We start from the raw sequence: 23960 nt of genomic DNA, 5'->3' as shown, positions 1-23960 counted from the left end.
TTGGCGCAACCCAACAATACGGTTTAATGTGGAAGATGGAAGAGAAAAAAAAAACACATTTTCATTTTCTGACTGACATCTGTGCAGACAAAACAAAGACGAACCTGGTCTTTCTCATTCCTTGTACACCTCTTCAATTATTTTCCATCTGCTCTGACACGTTAAAAGCTAGATTTAACTTCCTTTTAGCACCATACCGACTTCAGGCTTTTCTTCATCTCTCCATGCACCCTTCTCACTACTGATAAAAAGACGGAAATATAGAAAGGAATGGGATTCCTAGACCTAAGAACATGAGAACAGACACAGAGTAAAGGTCAAAGAATGCAAGTATATTCATCTCTTTTCTTTCTTCTCTCAAAGGTGAGGAACATGCAGATCTCCGCTTGCCAACCTGACTATGGTAAGGTGAAAGGCTGTCTGTGAATAGGTGCTCCTCATGAGTTCAGAACAGAGCAATCGTTCAGAAGTGTGCGCTCACCACCCTACCGTGACTCAAGGAGGCTGCTGGGAGGTAATCAGAGATATAATCTCAGCCTCGATTCATCCAGCAACTCACTTTCCCCTTCTACTATTCTCTCTGTGGGCCATTACTTTAGCCATTACTTGGAGCTCCCATGTGCAAAACCTTTTAAGATCTTTTTTTTTTAAATCTGATTCTCTTTCATTCTGTAGGATTTAGTTAGTTTTGACTTTTGAATACCTGTATTTGCTTTCTACCTATATATTTGCTTTCTCTTTAAAGTAAAAAAAAAAAAATTCTGGCAGGGATCAATGATTCATATTTTCGGAAAGGTGCGATAGGTTCTCTTAAGTGTGGACGGCCACGTCTCTGAGGGCTTCCCTGCCAATGTGGAACCCTATTCCTAATTTTTAATTGGCAGCAAGAGGCCCTGAGGGGAGGAGTTGGGGCTGAGAGTGGCACAGACTTGCTTCCTAAGAAAAGGCTCATATGATATGCTTCTTTGAGAAATATATTTTTGTCTATGTGTACTGCAGGTATTTGGGCACCGCATCCCAGCACTGGTTGCTGCCTGGGGGCCAAGTGGTTATACACTACATGGTCAAATGTTTCTGGACACCTGACCATCACACCTACATTATTTGACCCAACAATATTAAATTCAGGTATTTCCACTGAAGTGTATAGTTAATGCTATAGCATACAAAGACATTTTAGGTAATTGTGCACCTCCAGCCTTGTGGTAAATATTTGGGGAAGGCCCTTTTATGTTCCAGCATGACTGTGACCCCGTGCACAAAGCCAACTCCATAAAGACATGGTTTGATGAGTTTGGTGTTGAGGAATTTGAGAGTTCTACACAGAACCCTGACCTCAACCCTATTGAAGGTCTTTGGGATAAAACACAATGCTGATTGTGAGCCAGGTCTTCTCTTCAACATCAGAGCCTGGCATCACAAAAGTTTTATTTTGGCTGAATGGGCACAAATTCCCACAGACACACTCCAACATATTGTGAAAATCTTTTCCAGATGAAGGGAGGATGTTATACAGGGAGACTCTGCTCCGGAATTAACAAAGGGGTGGGGCAAGTCGTGATGTCACCCAACTAACACCAGCCACAAGTGACATCTCTGGCCCTGAATGTAAACAAAGGGGCGGGGCAAGTTGTGGTCGTGATGTATGAGGATCTACATGATTGGACGACATGATTGATGATGGACTTACATCGTGGGACATTTTAAAAACTTGTGAAAAACTGTGAGCTGTGTTTAGTTATTAATAAAGGACTTTCTTACGGTGTTGTGTGCTTATTTGCTATTTTACTGTTTATTTCGTGTATGAGTAGGGTTAACAGTTACCCCTTACTCATTCACGAGGGGGCGACATCCTGGTACCCCCTTTATAAAAGGGGGCACCCAGATTTAGATAAGCCCACCTCCCCGCAGGCTTCTCCAACCACCAGGCCAGAGTTGCAGGGAAGAGGCCCTTGTCAGTGGCGGAACTACCAGGGTCGCATATGTGACCGGGCCCTGGCGTTCCCCCACTTGCGGGGGGCCCAGGAAGGAAGATCAGCCCAGTAACCGCCGAGGCATCGACATTGCCCAGCAGGCCAATGCTCTGCGGGGGGGGGGCCCTTCATGGTTTCTCGCACCAGGGCCCTGAGGTTTCTAGTTACGCCTCTGGCCCTTCGTCATTGATGGTAGATGAGGAGATACGTGGATCATTCGATTACAATGGAAGACAATCAAAGAAAAAAATAAACAGGCTTCTTTAAAAAATGAGATGTACCATCTTTTTTAAATAATGAATTTAACTACACTGTCCCAAGTCTTTTCTTTTGTTTAATAGCATCTGCAAAAAAACTGGTGATTCGAATAGATTTGTTTTTGTTTTTCGTTCTCTGCGTGGTGTTCAGTATTAGGCCGCATTCACACACAACACAAGAGCAAAATTTTATATTGCGCATATGCGCAAGTATAAATGCGCGTATATATGAATATATGAGTGTATGTGTGTATATGCATGCTCTATTTGCAATCCCACAATGCATCATTCGTAATAGAAATGTTAATGAACTGTACGCGCGTATATGCGTGTAAATACGCTGCCCGGACGCATCTTGGTTCCGTTCTGTTTTTGCGCATTTGTACGCTGCGCAAATATACGGCTCCATACGAATCTATGGGGTCTATTCACTAAGCTACCGAGGGCAGCCGAGTGAACAACCGACCCCAAGTGAAGTGAGCCGAACACTGATTTCAGCCATACATCGGCTGAAATCAGCCGTACATCGGCTTGCTTCACATGGCTTCGGGTCGGCCGAACATGCTCAGCATGTTCGGCCGACCCGAAGTGCAGAAGGAGTTCGACTCAGTCGATCCAACATCTGGATCGGCTGAGCTGACCCTCCGGCAGGCTTCTCACTGCTGTTCGGTCTATTCTAGTGTTTCTCTCCTTGGCGGCCAGGAGCAGGAGACTCCCGGGGCGCCAGGGAGAGTTAGCTGTTTGGAGATCAGTGTCCCTGGTTAGCAGGTAACCAGGGACGCTGATCTCTCTGCAAGTGGCCGGAGCCAGCCGCCCAGCTGTCAGAAGCAGGCTGTCGGCCTTCAGCACGGCTCAGCCGAGCCAATGCATATGTGTTCAGCTCGATTGAGCCGCTCGGCCACGTTCGGGAGCTGTAGGGCTATAGTGAATAGCCCGTACAGCACCCCTTCGGTTCTACTGAACCGAAGGGGTCCTGGGGCCGAAGCTAGCCGAAGGATCGGCCGAAGCTACGGCTAGATCCTTCGGCAGCTTCGTGAATAGACCCCTATGTGTATGGAGCCATTTATTTGCATATGCTGCATATGGTGCTGTACGCGCGTATGCGCATGTAGGCGTGTATATGCACGGCAGTGTGAATGAGGCCTTAAAGTAAATATAATATCTAACCAAAAGGCCTTTTTGTTAATAAAATTTTTGTTTTCAACTTTGTCGCATCTTAGTAGTGTTGATCTCCTGCAACCTTTTTTTGTAGCCACCTCCTACCTACAAGCAATGGATACATTTCCCAGGGCAGGTTTCCTGATGGTGACAAGTTCAGCAACGGACCATATCTGCCTAATGTGTGCTGAACTGCACAATTGTAGTCTTCATCAGAAGCCTGTGTGACAGGGTGACAACACAAGTTCCAAAGAGGCTCCCACCGCACTCCTTACTTGTATGTCCCTTTTTAAAGTGGGTGATGCAGTGATAGTGGATGGCGCCACTTCAAATCCAAATAGCAAAGTATATCACCAGCACACCAAGGGTCATGGCTGATGAAGGGACCCTGAGTGGCCCAGAAACATTGCTTTATGACGAGATGTACATCAATAAAATGACCACTCGTTGAAGATGAGCAGGGGATTTTGTTTGCTGAAGTGCAGCTCCTGGTAAGTACAGACCGGGGTGTCCGACGTGTGTGCTAAGAAAATATGAAAAGAAGGAAACCGAAGCGCCACAACCAAGCGCAATAACTTAGGTGTGATGGAAAAAAGTAGTGCAGATAGTTGTCACTCTGTAACAGGAAGTGCATGAACAAGGCTATTGTATGGCAGGATTTTTTTTTTTAAAATAAGCTGCAGATTTAGAAATATTTAAAATCAATTTTGAAAGGACAACAGCGTGTTAAAACTCATAAATGAGATTTTGGTGACTGGGTCTCTGTCTACTACTATTAAAGAGCATAATCACAGCCAACGTCATTATCATCAGTCACAAATAGCAAAATCAGAGCTTCAATTTTGTAACATTATCACTTATTACCTATAACATTAAAGGGGTTCTAAACCCTCCTGTTTTTTTTGCCGATATCTACTGCTATCAAGCAGTAGATATCGGCAAAAAGTTTAAGAAAAAAAAAAAACCCCGCTGTAACACCAGTTTAAACTTATCTTGTTTTCACTGCACGCTCCCATCCGAGAAAACTAAACTGATCGGGCGGCCGCAAAGCATCTTGGGGCGGGCGCATGCGCAGTTCGGATTCTTGGCCGGAAGATGAGCAGCGACGCAAGGTAAGTCTATGGACGCGTGCACCCGCATGCAGACACCGCTGGATCGGAAGTGCCTGCAAGCAGAGAGGAGTCAGCGATGGATCGGACACCCACTGCAACGCTGGAGAGACAGATGAAAACATCAGGAAAGAAGAAGAAGATCGGATTAAGAGACATCATTTAAGGTAAGTGCTGACATTAACATTGAGGGGAGGGAAAAAAAATGATCCTTAAATGTCACTTTAAGATCTTCTTGACACCTTCAGAAATAGTCCCATGGAGGGTAAATGATGTATTCTGATATATTCCACAGAAAGTACAGTATACTTAACGGGTGTTATGTACACCTGTGCATAGCATGAAAGATCCATTTTAGCACTTTAGAGTAAAAGATATTTATAGGATATCCAGCACACCAGCTGATCTGATCTGATAGATATATGAGCCACCGTTTGCTCAAAAATGTATTTTCGCTTTGTGCTATAGTTCTATTTTAATGCCTTGATGTGAAATCTTGCAGCATAAATAAAAATAAGCAATGTTGGGGTTGTTTTATTAAATGCTCCCATGGTGGGTTCTGGGCTTCTCTTACGATTAAGCTATAATAAAAAAAAAAAACGGAAAGTTTTTTTTTCCCCTTATGCTCGTGCTTTGTATAATGGTGGCTGTTTATAATGAAGCGGACTGAAACAGGTTGAAGCTGTCACCACCACTCTGTTTGTTGAGCCAGTTAACATGTAATATATAACACGTTGAACCAAAGTTGTTATTATATAGGTGGCTATTCACAGAGGAGACGAAGGATCTAGCCGTAGCTTCAGCTGATCCTTCGGCTCTCTTCGGCCGCCGGAGCCCTTCATTCCATCAAACCGAAGGGCTGCTGTACAGGCTATTCACTATAGCCCGTACAGTAGCTGAAGGCAGCCGAGCAGATCAGCCGAGCCAAAGGCATATGCTTCGGCTCCACTGAGCCAAAGTGACACCCAAAGTGGGGTGAATTGCCGACCTCCCCCCCTCCCCCCGGAAATAGCAGCTGGGCGGAGCCAGCCGTGATCTCACAGATTCCTGTGACAAGAATGTGCGGATTCTTGCAGCAAGAATCACGGGTAGCTCCAGGCAGCTGCTGCGGCTCAGCCGGTACGAAGCAATGATAGGCTGACAGTGGCCGCTGTTGTCCACCCGTGTTCAGATGTCATTGCGCATGGAGCAATTACCTGTGGTTAAAGACAGTGGGACAGTGGATCAACTGAAATGTATAATAATAATAATAATTATTATTATTGTTCTAATCAAAATAATAATAATAATGCATTTCACATCTTCTGACAAAAGAGGGGATGTTCCCCTTAATAAAGCAATAAATTGAATTCTATAATAATAATAATTATTATTATTGTTCTAATCAAAATAATAATAATAATGCATTTCACATCTTCTGACAAAAGAGGGGATGTTCCCCTTAATAAAGCAATAAATTGAATTCTATAATAATAATAATTATTATTATTGTTCTAATCAAAATAATAATAATAATGCATTTCACATCTTCTGACAAAAGAGGGGATGTTCCCCTTAATAAAGCAATAAATTGAATTCTATAATAATAATAATTATTATTATTGTTCTAATCAAAATAATAATAATAATGCATTTCACATCTTCTGACAAAAGAGGGGATGTTCCCCTTAATAAAGCAATAAATTGAATTCTATAATAATAATAATTATTATTATTGTTCTAATCAAAATAATAATAATAATGCATTTCACATCTTCTGACAAAAGAGGGGATGTTCCCCTTAATAAAGCAATAAATTGAATTCTATAATAATAATAATTATTATTATTGTTCTAATCAAAATAATAATAATAATGCATTCTACATCTTCCGACAAAAGAGGGGATGCTCCCTTTAATAAAACAATAAACTGAATTGTATAATAATTATTATTGTTCTAATCAAAATAATAATACTAATAATGCATTCTACATCCTCCTTCCAATCTTTCAGATGACTTTGCTTACTTTCCTCTTAAAAAATAATGACATTTTCCAAGCATGTATATTCTTACCAGGTACTCTGCATAACTTATTCATGACCAGTGAGTACGTAAAATAAATTAAAAGAATTCAAATAAATGGATTAAAAACACTGAAGAGGATTAGTACAAGCCATATCCTCCTTTTTCATACTTACATTCAGAATTTAAATGGCAGTTGACTCTGAAATCATTTCAGTAAACCGGAAAATTAATATTTTAATATGTCTAGCTCTCCAGAACTCAAAACTTAGTAAAGTGGAATGCACAAGTGTCTGAAAAAAAATATTTAGCTGTGTGCTACCCGGAATAAATATTTTGATGTTCTACTTCTTAAAATTCAGTTCCTATGTACAAAATCTAAAGCTTCAGTGAACATTGTAAAATTATTTGTGTTTGTCTTACTTTTAAGGTTAAAAAGTTTTCAGTCGGCCTTCCAAAACCCTCACCACATGCACACTTCTCAGAATATTAAAGAAAAAAAGTGAAATACATAAGCTAATAAATAATTCATTTTGCTAAATTATTTTTCTGTGATAACTTTTTCATATATTTTTTTTTTCTGGCTCATCATCAAGACAGACTGTTGTATTAACTGATTGATGAGCAGTGATTCAAGGGGAATAAAATAACATTCAAAAAAATTGTATTAAATATTTTACCCAAGTCTGAATTTTTTTTTAATTCAAAGTGTATTTTATCATATTCAGTAAGACATGACTTGACTTTATAACTTCCTCGAGTCTGCAGGGATCTGAGGATTTGATTTTACAGTGAACCTGTGCTCAGTTTGAACAACCAATTTTAATAAGGGAGAAAAAATAAAATGGTAGAAATTTTCCATGAACCTGATTGGCTGTTGGGATAAACCCAGTATCTGAAACCCATCTTTAGAGGATTTCATTTGTCAGATATTATCAAGCCTATTTAATGTGATAATGCAAACCTAAACTGTAGGTAAAGCCATATTTCTTGTTTATTTGCTTGTTTTGAGTGCCACTGTCACCCTGAAAAAGGGACCCTGCGTGGCCCTGAAATGTTGGCTTTATGACCCATGTGGCATAATGTGACTTCAATAAATACGATAATAGCTCATGATATTATCCTGTTGAGTGTTGGTGATTTTCCAATTTCTTTTTTATTTTCCCTTCTATTCTGTCCTCCTTTCCCTTCATTTTTTTTTTATTTCCTTATTTTTTATTTTCTTCCAGTCCTGCTTCTTTCCTGTCCCTTCTTGTATTTCCCATTTCTCCTTCCCTCTCCTCCCTTCTTCCCATCCTCTCCTCCTATCTTCCCCTAACCTCTAGACATATAAGCTGCAGAATAATTTGGTTAGGTTCGGATATTTAGTTCACTTCAGAATTTGGGATACGGATCCGAAATTCAATTTGTCTCGGGTTTTGGACGAAAACCTAATTTTCTTTAGTTTCAGATAAGTTTACGAATATTCGTTGCAAATACCACAGAAAACCATATACAGATATTAATACTAAAGCTGGAACTCTTAGACCCGAATTTCTGAATTGCATTCTGGAGCTCCTGAATGCCATTCGAGTCAGGGAGCCTCAGCTTTAGTAATATATGTATATGGCTCCGAGACCCGAATGGCATTTGGGAGCTCCCGAATGCAATTCGTAAATTCAGATCCTGAATGCCATTCGAGTCAGGGAGCCTCAGCTTTAGTAATATATGTATATGGCTCCGAGACCCGAATGGCATTTGGGAGCTCCCGAATGCAATTCGTAAATTCAGATCCTGAAAGTTATTCGGGTCTGGGAGCCTCAACTTTAGTATTATATATATTGTTTACTGTATATGGCTCCCATGTTGCCGTAACGAAAATTTGTGTTCAGACTATTTGGATGCATTAACCCAAAAAACGAATCTGATTGGCCAGAAAAGTGACATGCTCAATTAAGTTTTGTTTTCGCACGAAATGTGGACGGGATCTGAAATTTAAAAATGGAAATTTGATAGATTTGGATGCATTGGGATTCGGAAATTTAGATTTGTCTGAATGTTCGAACTTCAGAAAATATATCTGAATTTTGATTCGGAGTGAAACGAATCGCACATGTCTACTATCCTCTACTCTTCCTTTCCTCCCTGCTCTTCCCCCTAACCCGTTCCCTCCTTCTTTCATTTCTTATTTGATTTCTGTCCTGTCTTTATTTTCCCTTCTATTCTTTCCTCCCTTCGCTTCATTTTTCCTTCCTTCTCTTCTTTTTTATTTCTTTCCAGCCTTCCATCTTTGCTATCCCTTATTGTATTTCCCTTTTCTTCTTTCCTCTCTGTCCTTGTCTGCTCCTTCCCTCTCCTCCCCTCCTCTCCCCGCCCCCTTCCTCTCTCCTCCCCTCCTCTCCCTTCCCATATCCTCCTCTCTTCTCTTCTCTCTTCCTTCCTTTCTTGTCACATTTCCCGTTTCTCCTCCACAGGGTGACTGAAGCTCAATAAACAGTGTTTAGCCTTTTCAAGTCAAGTATCTCGCCTGTAGCTACACTGTGAAGACTCCCCTGGGTTTTACACAGTGACAGTGTTTATAAGGCCAGCGAAGAGCAGGAATAAATCACACAGGAGTAATTTGGGTTGGCTTCCAGTATTACTGACACGCGTAGTAATAATAACACAGAGAATGGCCGCAGCTTCCATGCTCTTCCAGAAAGCTTTGCTGCCTTCCTTCATATTCAGGAGATTCTGTATATGTGTCTACTCACAAGAGGCAATTACAGATAATAACCTCTGATTTTATGCATCTTTCTTCTCTCCTGGTGCCAGGTATCAAATCAAATTACCTGCAGCATGGAAAGCAATGTGTGTTCCCTATAGGAAACTAATTTAGTCACATTTAAGGAAGAAACTCCGGCAAAGGCAAGAAGCCTCTGCTTATCCTTTATGTATATTTTGAGCAATTGCTATACTTATTTATAAACCGTGCTATACAAAATTATATTTAGACCCCCTTTATCCCCTTTATATTATATTCAAACAGGGTTATTCACACAAGGGTAAGGATTTTGGAGCTAAGCCAAAATAGCTAATTTGGAAAAATTCTCCAATTCAGCTCACTTTCCAGTTCAGCTATGTTGTCCTAGATTGTTCACTTCTCCAAACTCTTCACCTTTTTGTGAATAACCCTGAAAGTGTTTTTTTAAATAACAGCTAAAATTCCACATTAGGCTAAGAGTGGAAGTTCATGCAACGGCTGATACAACATCGATTGATTGATGTTACTTTTTTGCCTTGAGAAGCTCTTAAACAACTTGCAAGTTGAAATATCTACAACTCATTTTAAAGTGACTCTAAACTCAGGAGTTAAATCTTAAAAATACATTCAAGTACCTTAACTCTGAACAAAAATGTATCTTATTTGTGTATCACTCAGCTGTAGATCCTCAAATCATCTCTGAATTGGTGCTGACACTGTCCTTCCTTCTGAAGGGGGGCTACTTTTGTTCCCCATGGTCCCTGTGTGTGTTCTAAAGTAACCAACACACCAAGCTCGCTCCTGTGATGTACTACAATCTCAAGTTTAGTTTACTTGTTCGTATTGAGATTGTAGTCCATCATAGAAGTGATCTTGGAGCAGTGACTACTTTACAACACACACAGGAACCGTGGGGAACAAAAGTAGCCCCCTCCAGAAGGAAGGACAGTGTCGGCACCAATTCAGAGATGATTGGAGGATCTACAGCCGAGTGATACACAAATAAGGTGCATTTTTGTCAATAGTTAAGGCGCTTGAATGTATTTTTAAGATTTAATTTCTGACTTTTTTGTCACTTTAAGCACAAAACTCGAAAAATCTGAGTGAAAAAAGACAAAACAAAAAAAAATCTGCTCTCATTCCCACTCCTACCCATTCCCAAAGTTTTCCCTGAATCCACTATTACTTGATCCACATTGACCAGAGGGAGTAACCCACAATACCCCTATAGGGGACCAGATATTCAACACAACCCGAAGTATTGGATACCAGCAGTGGATCCCCATGGCTCTTCAAGACAGGGAAAATCAAACTCATCACTGAGCAAAAAGGTAAGTTGTCAACGTCTTCTATTACAGGTTGTAGGCAATTTAATGATCTCTATAACTTTATTTTTCCTATTTGCGCTAATGATCTGTCCGGTTTTTCGCAAAGAAAAGTGTATACAAATAAATACATTTATATTTGATCTCTGCCCTAGAGGTTCCCCTTACAATTCCAGCAGCCCTAGCCAGCAAAGCCTGCAAACACGGAGGGAATTTTTTTTTTATTTTTTTTTTGCTGCCATGTGTAGGTGGCATTTTGCCAGCAGGAACCTTTTTTAAACAAAGCAGGACCTGTGTTTATTCTGACAACCAGTCAAACAGAAAACAATACTAATAATGAAGGAAACAACAACATGCTCACATTACATTGCTGTTCCATGAAAGTATTTTATTACTGCGCCAAAAATATAGGTATGTCATATTACAGCCACCTGAAGTCAAACCTCTGCAACAAGGAAAATTGTTCTGTGTTGTTAGCAGGGGGTTGACACGCTATACTTACATTGTTAGAAGAAAAAAAAGTGTGTAAGTTGTTGGAATTTCAAACATTTTTCTCCTATACCCGTTTAACCCCTTCATGACCATGAGGTTGTTGAAGCCTAGATGCCTAAAGCATTTTTTTAAAATGGAAAACTGTTAAAAAAATGACACTTTGCTGCTTTAAAAGCCAACCTGTTGCTTTGCCCTGCATGGGCAAAATGTAAGTTCACTTTAAAAAGCCTCAACCTCCATTGTGCACAGTGACTCACTAGATGCTGACGTCAGGATTAACACGACAGACCCAAAGTGTTTATATGAAAAATAAAGTAAGTATTTGTAGCGACTTAAAGGGTTTCTAAAGCCTCCGATTTTATTTGCATATATCTACTGCTAGCAAGCAGTAGATATATGCAAAAAGTGTAAAAAAAAAAATCGGTTTAAAGGCGGTTTAAACTTACCCGTGTCTTCAACGCGCGCTCTTATCCGAGAATCCGAAACTGCTTGGTCGGCCGCAAAGCATCTTGGGGCGGGCGTATGCGGAGTTCGGATTTATGGGCCGGGAGACGAGGAGAGACGCAAGGTAAGTCTATGGACGCGTGCACCCGCATGCAGACACTGTGGGACAGGAAGGGTCCGCAAGGACAGAGGAGTCAGCGCTGGATCGGAGACCCGCAGAGCTGGAGAGGGAATGTTGATATTATGTTTGTATCACTTGCCCCTCTTTTTAGATACTAAGCTCCCATATGCAAGGCCCTCCTAACCCTCTTGTGATGAATTGTATGGTAACTGTACTGTCTGTTTTTATTTTGTAAAGTGCTTCACATACTGGTGCTATATATAAATCCCGTATTATAATATAATGATAATATTCCTGACTGCAATCTATGCCTGCCGGATAGATCAGAAGACCTCCAAATGGTTGACTCACTTTCAGACGGATGGACGGGATCAAAGTGGCCGACTGAGTCAATTCTGAATAAATTCTTCACCTCTAGCGGTGACATGCTCTGGGTTGCTCTCTGCTACACTGGATGCATTCACTAGCACATCGCTCTCCCCTAAACAGGACTTCCAGATCTCAATGCTCTTTTTTTCTTTATTGAGAGTGAGCCCAGTGCTATTAGCAGCGTTTGGCAGGGTTGAAAATATCAGCCGTATGATCATGTTGAATTAGTTTCATCATTTTCCGGTCTACATCTTATTTTCATTCAGCCGGTCCAGAGTGACAGGGAAATGGCAAAAAGTCAATCTTGCCTCAACATTGCCCAAAGCAATGGAAACATTTTATGTTGATTAATATTTATGATTTTTGTAGTGTTCCTCGTGTGTTCCGCTGACTGTAACTACAAAATGGAAATGTTAAAGGAACCCCATAACGAGAGAAATCCAGGGGCTGCAGGTGTTGGTAGCCTTCTGGAAATACCCAAACAAACATGGTGGTGCACTCATGTCTCCTGATATGCGTGCATGCTCCTGGTCAGTACGGAAGAATATGTGCATTTGACATTTCATCAGATTACAGGTGTAAAATTAAAGAGACAGGTGTTAATATTTGTTTGTCATTTTAATATTTGGTCTATTTCTTTCTTTTTTAATTGTTCTTTTAAAAATAGCAATAAAATATATCAAAAAGACAAGAATTAAAAACAAATTGTACTGTCTCTTTCATTTTTTGGTTTATCTTTAATTCCTTCTAGGGATGTTCAGATACCAAGTACCGTACTCGGTACAAGTACAAGTACAGATGCTTTTCCAGCTCCAAGACAAGACTAGAGAAAAATGCAATAGTTAGGAGGCAGCAGTCATTTATAAGGAGCACACGGAGCTCCTGGGATTTGTACATCTCTGTTTTAATGTATGATTTTGTTTTTATAAATATAAATAAAGGGATGCACCGATACCAGTTTTGCTAGTACAAGTACTGATACATTTTTGTTTATTGTCATGTGACAGTTTTTCTAAAACAATACAGACTAATGATTTCAGGACAGTGGTGGAGCGCCAGAGCCAGGTCCCAGCTGCAACCGCTGCAACCCTGGTAGTTCTCATGAAAATGCCAAGTATCTGAACTGGTATCTGGACATCCCTAATTCCTTCTTTTTCAGTTCACAATATTTTTTTCATTATCTTAATCTTAGGGGTCTATTCACAAATCTGCCGTAGGCAGCCGAGTGAACAATCGACCCGGAGTGAAGTAAGCCGAACACTGTTCAGCTATTCACTTCAGGCTTATACGGCTGATTTCAGCCATATATCGGCTGAAATCAGCCGTACATCAGGTGGCTTCAGGTCGGCCAAACATGCTCAGCATGTTCGGTCGACCCGAAGTCCAGAAGGAGTTCGACTCAGCCGATCCAACATCTGGATCGGCTGAGCTGAACCTCCGGCAGGCTACTCGCTGCTGTTCGGCCTATTCTCATAGATGCCGAACAGCAGTGAGTGAATAGCTGAATGCCGATGCCTCGGTACCTCTGTGGTACAGCAGCTCCGCTGGGTTCTCAGTGTACTGAGGAGCCGCAGTGTAATGACAGTCATTACACACAGAACCCGGAGGAGCTGCTGTGATTTTACAGCTGCTCCGCTGGGTTCTCAGTGTAATGATAGAATGGCGTCTCTGGTTACCTGGTAACCAGGGATGCTGATCTCTCTGCAAGTGGCTGGAGCCAGCCGTGAGATGACGACTGGCTCCGCCCAGCTGTCAGAAGCAGGCTGTCAGCTGTTCGGCCAGCTTCGAATTTCCCCTGGGCTCAGTCAAGCCGAAGCATATGCCTTCGGCTCGACTGAGCCACTCGGCCAAGTTTGGGGGCTGTACGGGCTATAGTGAATAGCCCGTACAGCAGCCCTGAACCGAAGGGGTCCTGGGGCCGAAGCTACCCAAAGGATCAGCCGAAGCTATAGCTAGATCCTTCGGTAGCTTTGTGAATAGACCCCTTAAACTTTTTTAGTCCTTTTTTTTAATATTAATTCGCAAAAGAAAGCTAAATGCACCGCTCCTCCACAGTTGGTGCAGAACAATCCTACCGCATGCTTGCTGCCAGGAGTGCGTCCTCACTCCAAATCCAGAGATATCCAAACAAGCTAAATTGGCCGCACACCAGGTACACATGGGAACCGCTTATTGTAAGTTAGAACAGCATAACTGTGTCATGTCCACGGTCCGCTCTTGTCTGACACGTTTCACCCAGTCACAGGTTTGTGCAAGAGCGGATGATTTTGCTTGGGCTTGTTTTTTTTTTTTGCTTTAGTTGATTTTTTAAAAATCTAACAATAAAAAATATACCAAAAAGATAAAGAGACGTTCACTGTCTCTTTAAATTTTTTAAGCTGCTATTTGGAGCCCTTTTTTTCAGTTTACAATATTTTTAGCTTTTTTTTAGTTGACTGTTAATATATAACAATTAAAATACACCAAAATGATAAGGGAAAAAAGCAGAAGAAAAAATAATTCTGTGTTTTTAAATTGTTTAAGTTGATATTTGGAGTCCCCTTTTTTCTCTATCATCTCAAAACTCAAAAAAAACCTCAAAAAAAGGCCAAAACAACTTTAAAAAAAAAAGTTTTTTTTAATAAAATCTGGGTGTAATAATTTTTGTGGGATTATTATTTTAAATCACGGAAGCTATAGGGCCTGGTCAGTATGGAAGCTATAGGGCCAGATTTACTGAAGAATGTTCATTTTTTTAACATTTAACAATAAAATATACAAAAAAAATAAGAAAAAAATGAAAAAAGTGTACCAACTCTTTAAATTTTTTAAGTTGCTATTTGAGTCTTTTTTTCAGTTCACAATATTTTTTTTCATTATCTTAACTAATTTTTATCTTTTTTCCTAATTGATTCTTATTTTAACATAAAACAATAAAATATACCAAAAAGATATGGAAAATAAAAGAAAAAGTGTTCCATCTCTTTAAACTGTTTAAGTTGCTATTTGGAGTCCTTTGATTTTCCTGTCATTTCAAAACCCTTAACATAAAATACTCACAAAGCGAAAAAAAAACTAATGAAAAGGCCAAATAACTTTTTACAAAACCTGCACGGCTCTGAGCTGTGAGCAAATAGGGGGCAGTAGCTTGCTAGATGCTGACTTTGGGTCACATGAGTACATTATTAAATCTTCTCATTTGATCCAAAAGAGAACTAGTCCCAAAAAAAAAAGTTTGCCCTCATTTCTTTTTTAACTTTATTGCTATCATATAAGGGACTGACCAGCATCAGCTGCACATCTTTGCTCGGGACCGGCTTCCATCTAATACTAATGGTGGACCATGCCTGCGTGATGTGTATGTGTCCCAGCGCTGTGAGCAGCCGGCGTCTCTCCTCCCTGCACCGCTCAGCCTCCTGTGGCAGCTGTCAGGAAGGAGAGCGGGTACAAGCAGTCATTGATCAGTGATCAGCTGAGTGTTTGTAGATACTTGAGGACAGAGTGTGGTTACTATATCCTCAGTTATGAATGAATGGGAAGTTAACAGGATCGCTATTATTTTATTATTTTTAAAGTAACACATTTTTAACTGAGACCAAAAATAATAATTGAATGTATACATTTATTTACCAATTATTTTAACAATGAAAATAGAAATACAATGAGATAACATCATTTTGTCAACAGAAACATAGTAAGTCAATAGTAAAAAAAAAAAAAAGAAAAGAACAATACAACACATTGTGGCGTAAAATAACATTTTAAAGCTCATTGGAGATTTTAGAGATTGGGTTTCTGTCTACTTGAAAGAATTTTTATTGCAGACGTTTGGTTTATTCTTAGAACAGTGTTCATTGAGCGCCATATAAATGCATTTTTTATTTTAGCGCCAACATGCCTCGATTTACAGGATATCATGCCACGATGGTCCATCAGCAGGCCATTACCAGTCTAAGGTCACAGTCATTATCCACACACAAATGGGTCATTCTCTGTGAGAAATTAGGTAATGGCGCAGGTCCCAAGACCGGCCCGCTAAGGCTCAGTCTCTGAAAAGCAGACAGTTCAATAATAATGCATCGGCAGCTGCATTATGGTTTATTGGATTACAGAAACAAATACATTGCGAGTTTATGGTTTTAATGGTTGAATTGATTATTATTTTTTTATTTATTTTTTGCAAAGTAATTTCATTTATATTTCTGAAGTTCAGGTCATCTGTATTAGAATTATTTCGAGAGCCTCGGGTCCTCGAGGGACTGCAAAATATCATCATGCGGTGCAGACTCAGCTAACTTCAATTAGGGATATGATGTTTTAGAAGCATTGAAGATTGTTTTTTTGGGGGTTTTTTAACCATAGATCTATGTTTGTCCCAAGAATGTCTACATTCACTTTCTGTTGAATGACTCACTACCTCTGCTGGACGTTTGCTTCAGGAGCTCAGTGAATTCAAGCATAGTACCGTGATAGGTTGTCACCTGTGCAATAAGCCCACCCGTGACATTTCCTTGCGACTAAATATTCCGCGGTCACCTGTTACTGGTATTATAACAAAGTGGAAGCAACTGGGAACAACAGCAACTCAGCCACAAAGTGGTAAGCCACGTACAATGACAGAGCAGGATCTACGCATGCTGAAGCGCACAGTGCGCAGAAGTCTCCAACTGTCTGCAGAGTCAATAGCTACAGACCTCCAAACTTTGTGTGGCCCTCAGACTGGAACAACAACAGTGCGTAGAGAGCTTCATGGAATGGGTTTCCATGGCCGAGCATCTGCACCCAAGCCTTACATCACCAAGTGCAATGCAAAGTGTTGGATACAGTGGTGTAAAGCACATAAAAGACATACCTTTCATGTAGTGAGTGCTGCCTTCTGTCTGCCCATCACTTTCCACTTCCTGGATTCCCAGTGTGCTTTGCATCTCTTTCCCTGCTGCTTGATGTGATGCAATTTTGATTTCTCAATACTACATATCCCATCATGTATTGCTTCCAGCAAGCAATAATAATGTTACATTGTTCAGACATTGAGTTGTAGCTCAGAAGGCAGGCTCTGTGAGTTATGCATTTTCAAAGCGCTGAGTGACATTGTGTCAGTGCATTGAGGAAGTCCATCCTATGGGCATCTTCAATAAGTATGTTTACACTCTTCAGGATGGATCTGGTTATTAGGAGTGGGAGAGAAACTTATGGAAATTCAATAGAGAAATACAGATTTATGTTTAACTTTTCACCATAGATACCCTGAAACACATGTGGTTACACAGTTACATAGTAGAGAAAGTTAAAAAAAAAACACAGGGGCATCAAGTTAAACCTCTGTGTGTGAGTGTTTATATATGTTTGGTCCAGAGGAAGGCAAAAAGAACCCTACAAGTATAGGCCAACTTCCTGTTATAAAAAAAGATCCTTCCTGACCCCGTACTGGTGATCGGATAAATTCCTAGATTAATCTCCAATCAAATTTAAGAATTCCCTTAGCACTCTATATTATTCTGACTGAGGAAGATATCTGAAAGGAATTGTTACAAGACTCTCTTGATATCTTCTTCTATAGGTGTACCACCTTCCGTCCTTCAGATATCTGGGAGCACCAAATGATACATGGGAAGCAGTTGTGTGTTCAAAGATGCTCAATGCTTTAATTGACAACATTTGCTTATGTAGAAGGAAACAAGGGAGGGGGTGAGTAGGTTGAGTAAGTTGTGTAAAGTATACGTGTCATTAATCATTTCTACAATGCATAAAGGTAATTTTCCATCACATGACAGTAAAAGACAAAATCTGCATAGCTTGTAAAACAAAGGTCATTTATGTCATTTAGGTCATTGTGTTCTTAACCATGTCAAGGGTTTTAACTAAAGTAAAGAGAAGCCATATTTGTAGACAATGAATATTTAACTGTATTATCTTGCAGTTACAGAAATGTAAGAATTCAGAACAGAATATAAGCTATTATTCATAGAATAAGATAATTAACTCTTTCAATATCTTTTTTTTTTTTTTAATTTAGCAGTCAAGGTTTTATTTCTTTTATACGGTTTTAAAACAGAAGGTTTTTTTAGCATTAAAGTTTTATAACAGGAAAGACTTTATTTGTTTTATAACAGGAATTTTTAGGATTTTTTTTTAGTTTTATAGTTTTATAACAGGAAACATGTCACAGTTTTATAATAGGAAAGGTTTTATTTTGTTATATAGTTTTATAACAGGAAAGGTTTTTTAGTGTTATAAAACAAATAAAACCTTTCCTGTTATAAACTATAACCCTTAAAACAATTCCTGAACATTTCTGTTATAAAACAACAAAAATCCATGTTATAAAACAAATAAAACCTTTCCTGTTATAGAACTATAACAGAACATTTTTTTTTAGTTTTATAGGGGTCTATTCACGAAGCTGCTGAAGGATCTAGCCCTAGTTTCGGCCGATCCTTCGGCTAGCTTCGGCCCCAGGACCCCTTCGGTTCAGTAGAACCAAAGGGCTGCTGTACAGGCTATTCACTATAGCCCGTACAGCTCCCAAAGTCGGCCGGAGAGCGGCTCAGTCGAGCCGAAGGCATATACCTCGGCTTGACTGAGCCGAGTTGAAAGCCGAAGCTGGCCGAACGGTTCTCAGGTCCCCTTCTGGTGATAGACAGCAGCAGAGGGCGGGTGCAATAGCTAGTTTGCTATTGGCTATTGCACAGTGAAATAGCCAATAGGAATATAGCTATGCATTCCTATGGTGCTAGCTCCGCCCAATCGTTTTCTATTTTATTTTTTCTACTTTTTTAACTGTTTTTCTATTCTGCTCGGTACCACAGAGGTACCGGGCAGAACAGCAGAGCCGAATGCATTCAGCTATTCACTCACTGCTCACTCACTCACTCTATGAAAATAGGCCAAACAGCAGCGAGTAGCCTGCCAGAGGTTCGGCTCAGCCAATCCAGTTGTTGGATCGGCTGAGTCAAACTCCTTCTGCACTTCGGGTAGGCCGCACATGCGGAGCATGTTTGGCCGACCCGAAGCCAGCTGCAGCCTGCTGCAGCCACCCCATGTACAGCGTTCGGCTCACTTCACTTCGGGTTGGTTGTTCACTCGGCTGCCTACGGCAGCTTTGTGAATAGACCCCATAGTTTTAGAACAGGATTTTTGTTTTTTAGTTATATAGCTTTATAACAGGAAAGGTTTTTTTTTTTTTTGTTTCACAACAGGACAGTTTTTTTTATAGTTATAGTTCCGCTCTTCTAGAGGGCGAATCACCAGCGGAACTAATTCCAAACAGTCCGTCTCTTCTCTGTTATTTAGTTTTATGTGTTGTCTGTAGATCTCCTTTATCCACTCTCCCCCCAAAAAAACAAAAAACTTTGTTTAAAGTCTGACAAGCACTTGACTACAAGACTTGTCAAAGAACCATATTGAGTTGGATCTTTTAGATTTCATCAACCTCTTGATTCATTTTGAACAGATTGCCGGAGATGTTTCATATTCACTAATTTCCCTTGGTACATATTATGTATGTTCCGGCGCCGGACTGCGAGTTACAAAAAAACGAGATTCCTTGACGGCCTCCACTCAATTACACCTGAAAGCCGGCATTCAACTGATGTATATGCATGACTTTGTTTGGGAAGTTGGCGCGGAATGTAATAAAATGCCGACGTTCTGAACACAGCACAGATATTTCCTCTCCCTTACAATGAAATATATCCCTTTTAAATTGCTTTATCTGGTTTTATTTTTAGAGCAGGAATAGGCTCGGCGCTTGAGATTTGGACAAAATATTCTATCTTAACTCCAAGTAGGTTCCTGTACCAACATTGACAGAATTTCGTTATCAAGGGATAGGTGTCTGTATATTTTTAGAACGGATGCTTCGTTATTGGAGTTGAGGGTTTATTTTAGCACGGAGACTTTTAACCTTTCCCGCTATCAATGGAAGGTTTTTTTTTTAGCTGAAAAACTGACTTAAAGACTAAACCCGAGGAAATTTAAAAAAAATATTTTGGTGATTATTAATCCTTGTCTCAGACTTTTTATTTTATTTTCATGCAGTGATCCTGCCAATAATATCAGGGGTTTGCTAAGGTCCAAAAAGACCCAGGAAACCCTTGGACACCAAATCAAATTGCGTCATCTATATCACTGGTTCTCAACCTGTGTAACCTCAGGACCCACATTTGTTCTTGGTCATTAAGTCGAACTGCAATGGAACGCACGGCATTAGCTCCCCTGCGTGCTCTGTAGAGGTGCCGAGGACCAGAATGTGACGTCACTCTGGTCCAGGCACCTCTACAGGACATGTGAGGGAGCTGGAAGCAATGTACTTATGGATGGAGCTCCCCTTTACAGCCATAGCCTCATCCTATCCCACCTTAAAGTGACATTAAAGTCAAACTTTTTCTTTGTTCCTTCCCAATCCTGCTAAAGGGACTTATCTTAAATCATGCCTCTTGATCCGATCATCTTCTTCTTTACTGTTGTTTTCAGCTGTGACTCCAGCACTGGTGCGGGTCTCTGATCCAGCGCTGACTCCCCTGTGTTAGCTGGCGCTTCCTGTCCCACGGAGTTGGTGCGGGTACACGCTACTCCATAGACTTACCCTGTTTCTCTCCCCATCTCCCGGCTGAAGATCTGAACTGCACATGCACCCACCCCAAGATCATTGCTGGCAGCCGAGACTCTTCAGATGTTCCATGGAAGCACGAGGTGAAGACACAGGTACGTTTTGACCTGTTTGAAAGGTTTTTTTAAAAATGTTTTTGCATATATCTACAGCTTGCTAGCAGTAGATATATCCAAAAAAACGATAAGGGTTTATTAGCCCTGTAAGCTGACACTCAGCATCAGGCAGCATATTTTGAATGGCTGCTTGGCACGGGAACTGACAGTGCTGCGCTAGGGGGAGGCTGAGGAGCCTTTCATCTAAAAAAGTGGAAGACACGCGGTGACCCACTGAACAAGGTGTCACAACCCACTTTTGGGTCATGACCCACCAGTTGAGAACCAGGGCTCTATATCATCTCTTATTTTTTTACTTTCAAAGTATTTTATTCAGTTTTTTCTTTTTGTAAAGATACAGAGTATACATAACTCAGGTACAAAAACATACAGAACATAAGGGTTACAGAGGAAGACATTCGATCAGCAATACATTTTGAATCCAGTAAAGCTACCTTCACCTTCCATAATAATATCAGTATAGTGTAGCGACAAAGAGACCATAAAACACTGGACCAACCATGTGCATGCAGCATTTTTTCCCATCACACTGCACTGGAATGGAGGGCATTCCTGTACCTCACGACCTAGTGTGGGTGTTTGCACTGCAGGCAGGGGGCATGTCTGGGGTGCCATTGACATTAATGGCACCGACACGCCCCGTCCAGCCCCAGAACGGGACCCAGGGCACATTCCCCAAGCCTTCTATTGAGTGCCAGGTCCATTGTGCAGTTATCTAATTTTGAATTCATTCATGTATTTATTTTTGTTAGCGATAATGATATTTTAAATTTAATTTATCGCATTGATAGGACAGGGGGATCAGGTAAGTAAAAGTCCTCTTCACAATACCCTTAGACATTAACGAGGTAGGTTTTAAGTAGCGTGTGTACAGTCAAAGACTTGACTGTACTGTAAGTGTATTCTTTGCTGAGCTATCTAGACAGGGAAGCCGGGATGCTAGATTTGAGCATGTGTTTACAATAAATGCACAACCTCTCACTTGGCGCTCCTTTTGAAAAATTCAAGAGAGTTCGGTACCATGGCCCTTGCTGTGTATTTTCAAAATAACAGAGAGTAAGAATCTACAATAAAGTTTTCTGAAGTTCCTAAAATACTCCCAATATTCAGGTCAATTTTTTTTTCTTTTAACAAGTCTGGAGTCTCGGTTATCTCTGAGTGTGTTTATTTACTGGCCCAGACATAGTTCTGTTATCAAAAAGAAATGTTTCTCTATATTTTTTTTTAGAACAGATGCTTCATTACAGGAGTTGAGGTCTATCCTGCGCACCGTCTTTTAACCTTTTCCAATATCACCGCCGGTAGTTTGGGGCTGTTAAACTGCTTTAATAGAAACTGAACCCAATCTCTCGCTCTTAAGCCATGAAAGAATCCGAAAGTTTTTATTGCTTGGTGCCATCATGCTTGGTTAAGTACGACGCGCGGCTATTTTATGCCATTGCTCGGACCCTGGAAGGACTTGACAGGTAAATGAAAGTTGTCAGTCTTCTTCATGCTCCTGCAAGATGAGGTAATAAAAGGGTAAAAACCTGGAAGCAACGCCGTTCTGAGGTACAGACGGAATAAAAGAGAGGGAGAGAGAGGCAATGAGATCCAGAAAGATGCAACGGGGAAAAGTTTCCGAGGATTCAAGTCATTGTTCAAATAGAAATTGATTGTAAAAATCTATATGTATACGCTATGCTTTTAAAGAGATTTATGGTATAGAAAGCTGCAGTGGAATAAGGGGTGGGATTAAAAAAAAAAAAAAAAAAGCATTGCTCAGCATTTCCTACTGCAATTGAGAAGTAGTTTTCTTTTTTTTCAGCTGGCCTAAAGTGCACTTAAAGGTTTGGTCTACATGAAAACAGAGCTTAGACGGCCAGAAGCAGGTAAAGCTGAAGTTTAATCTGCTTATATTTTCCCTGGTTCCTCCTTTTATCCCTCTTCAACATGCTAATGAGTTTATTTTTAAATAATATATTTTCCATTTTTATTACATACCTTATTTCAGACCCTGTGACATCATCACTAGGTCTCTTTGGTAGAGCAAGCAGATGGTTAGCTCTTGGGGTAATGATGAACTGAAGCTTTCAGCTGACCATTTTTATTCAATGTGGAGTTGGAGGGACGGTATAAAAATATCCAATGCATTTTGGGGGGTTGATAAGTGACCATTGATGGAAAAATCTAGTAATTCAGTATATATCAGGCAGGCAGCTGACCTCATATTAACATATGAAACACGTTAATCACTGCAGTAATTATCCAATGGAAGTCTCTTAGCTATTTCCAGATGGTGACTTTTTTTTGGCCAGGCAGTGTATTTTTCTTTATTTGTACTCTTAATTTTATGTGTACTGTTAATATTACTGTCATATGTTTTACCTACATCTCAATTCTCAGAATTTGATGCATTCTTGCCATCAATATCATAGTATCTCGTGCAGTCATCTGAAAAAGTGATACTTTGATTGTTTATTGACATAGATATACATTTGTGTGCTCTCCTAGCCCTGATGAAGAGGGGTGTAAACCCCTGAAATGCATTGGAAATGATCCCCCCCAACTGGACATTGAATTAAAATGTATTTGGACTATTGAACAGAGTGTGACACTTAAATTCAAAATTCTGCAACCTAACACTACAAACCAGTTTGACAGTGGAGGTCCTCTGTGATGTAGAAGCAACCTGTCCAGGAGTTAAATCACCCATACCAACACTATTATATCAAAATTGGACAGCTAGACCAACAGGATAACCTTGCAATCAATAATGACAATTTTTTGGGCTATTAGGCTAGGGATTGTTGAATGGAGGGCTGGACACTGCCCTGAGGGACATGTAATAATGCAAAAACAAAGTTAAAAATGATCATTTGGCCAGGAGCAATGATTTTAATAATGCTGAAATTGAAAATGTAAGAATGCCCAAAAAATGTCAAGAAATTATAAAAAAAATCTATATGGCTGGGAACAGCGACTTTAAGTGAAAATTTAAAAATGACCAATTCCTTTACATAACCTGCATGGGGAGCACCCTAAACCGGCCTGCAAAGTGGTGCATCTGTACGATGTATACAATGTACTTCAACAATGCTAACATTTACAAAGGAAAAAAAAATATCAACTTGCCAGTAAATGACATTTCGATGCAAACTTGTTTTTCTTGGTAAAAAAAACTGAATGGACCCCACCCCCTCAAAATACATACCAGACACTTAAGGGTCTGGTATGTATCTTGGGGATCTTTTGGGGTCCCCATGTTTTGTTAGCAAAAAAAGTCTGAGAAATGTCATTTAC

This window comes from Nanorana parkeri, unplaced genomic scaffold (genome assembly GCF_000935625.1).
Source record: "Nanorana parkeri isolate BGI_ZX_2015 unplaced genomic scaffold, ASM93562v1 scaffold79, whole genome shotgun sequence".
NCBI lineage: Eukaryota > Metazoa > Chordata > Amphibia > Anura > Dicroglossidae > Nanorana > Nanorana parkeri.
Note: the sequence above shows the minus strand (reverse complement) of the source record.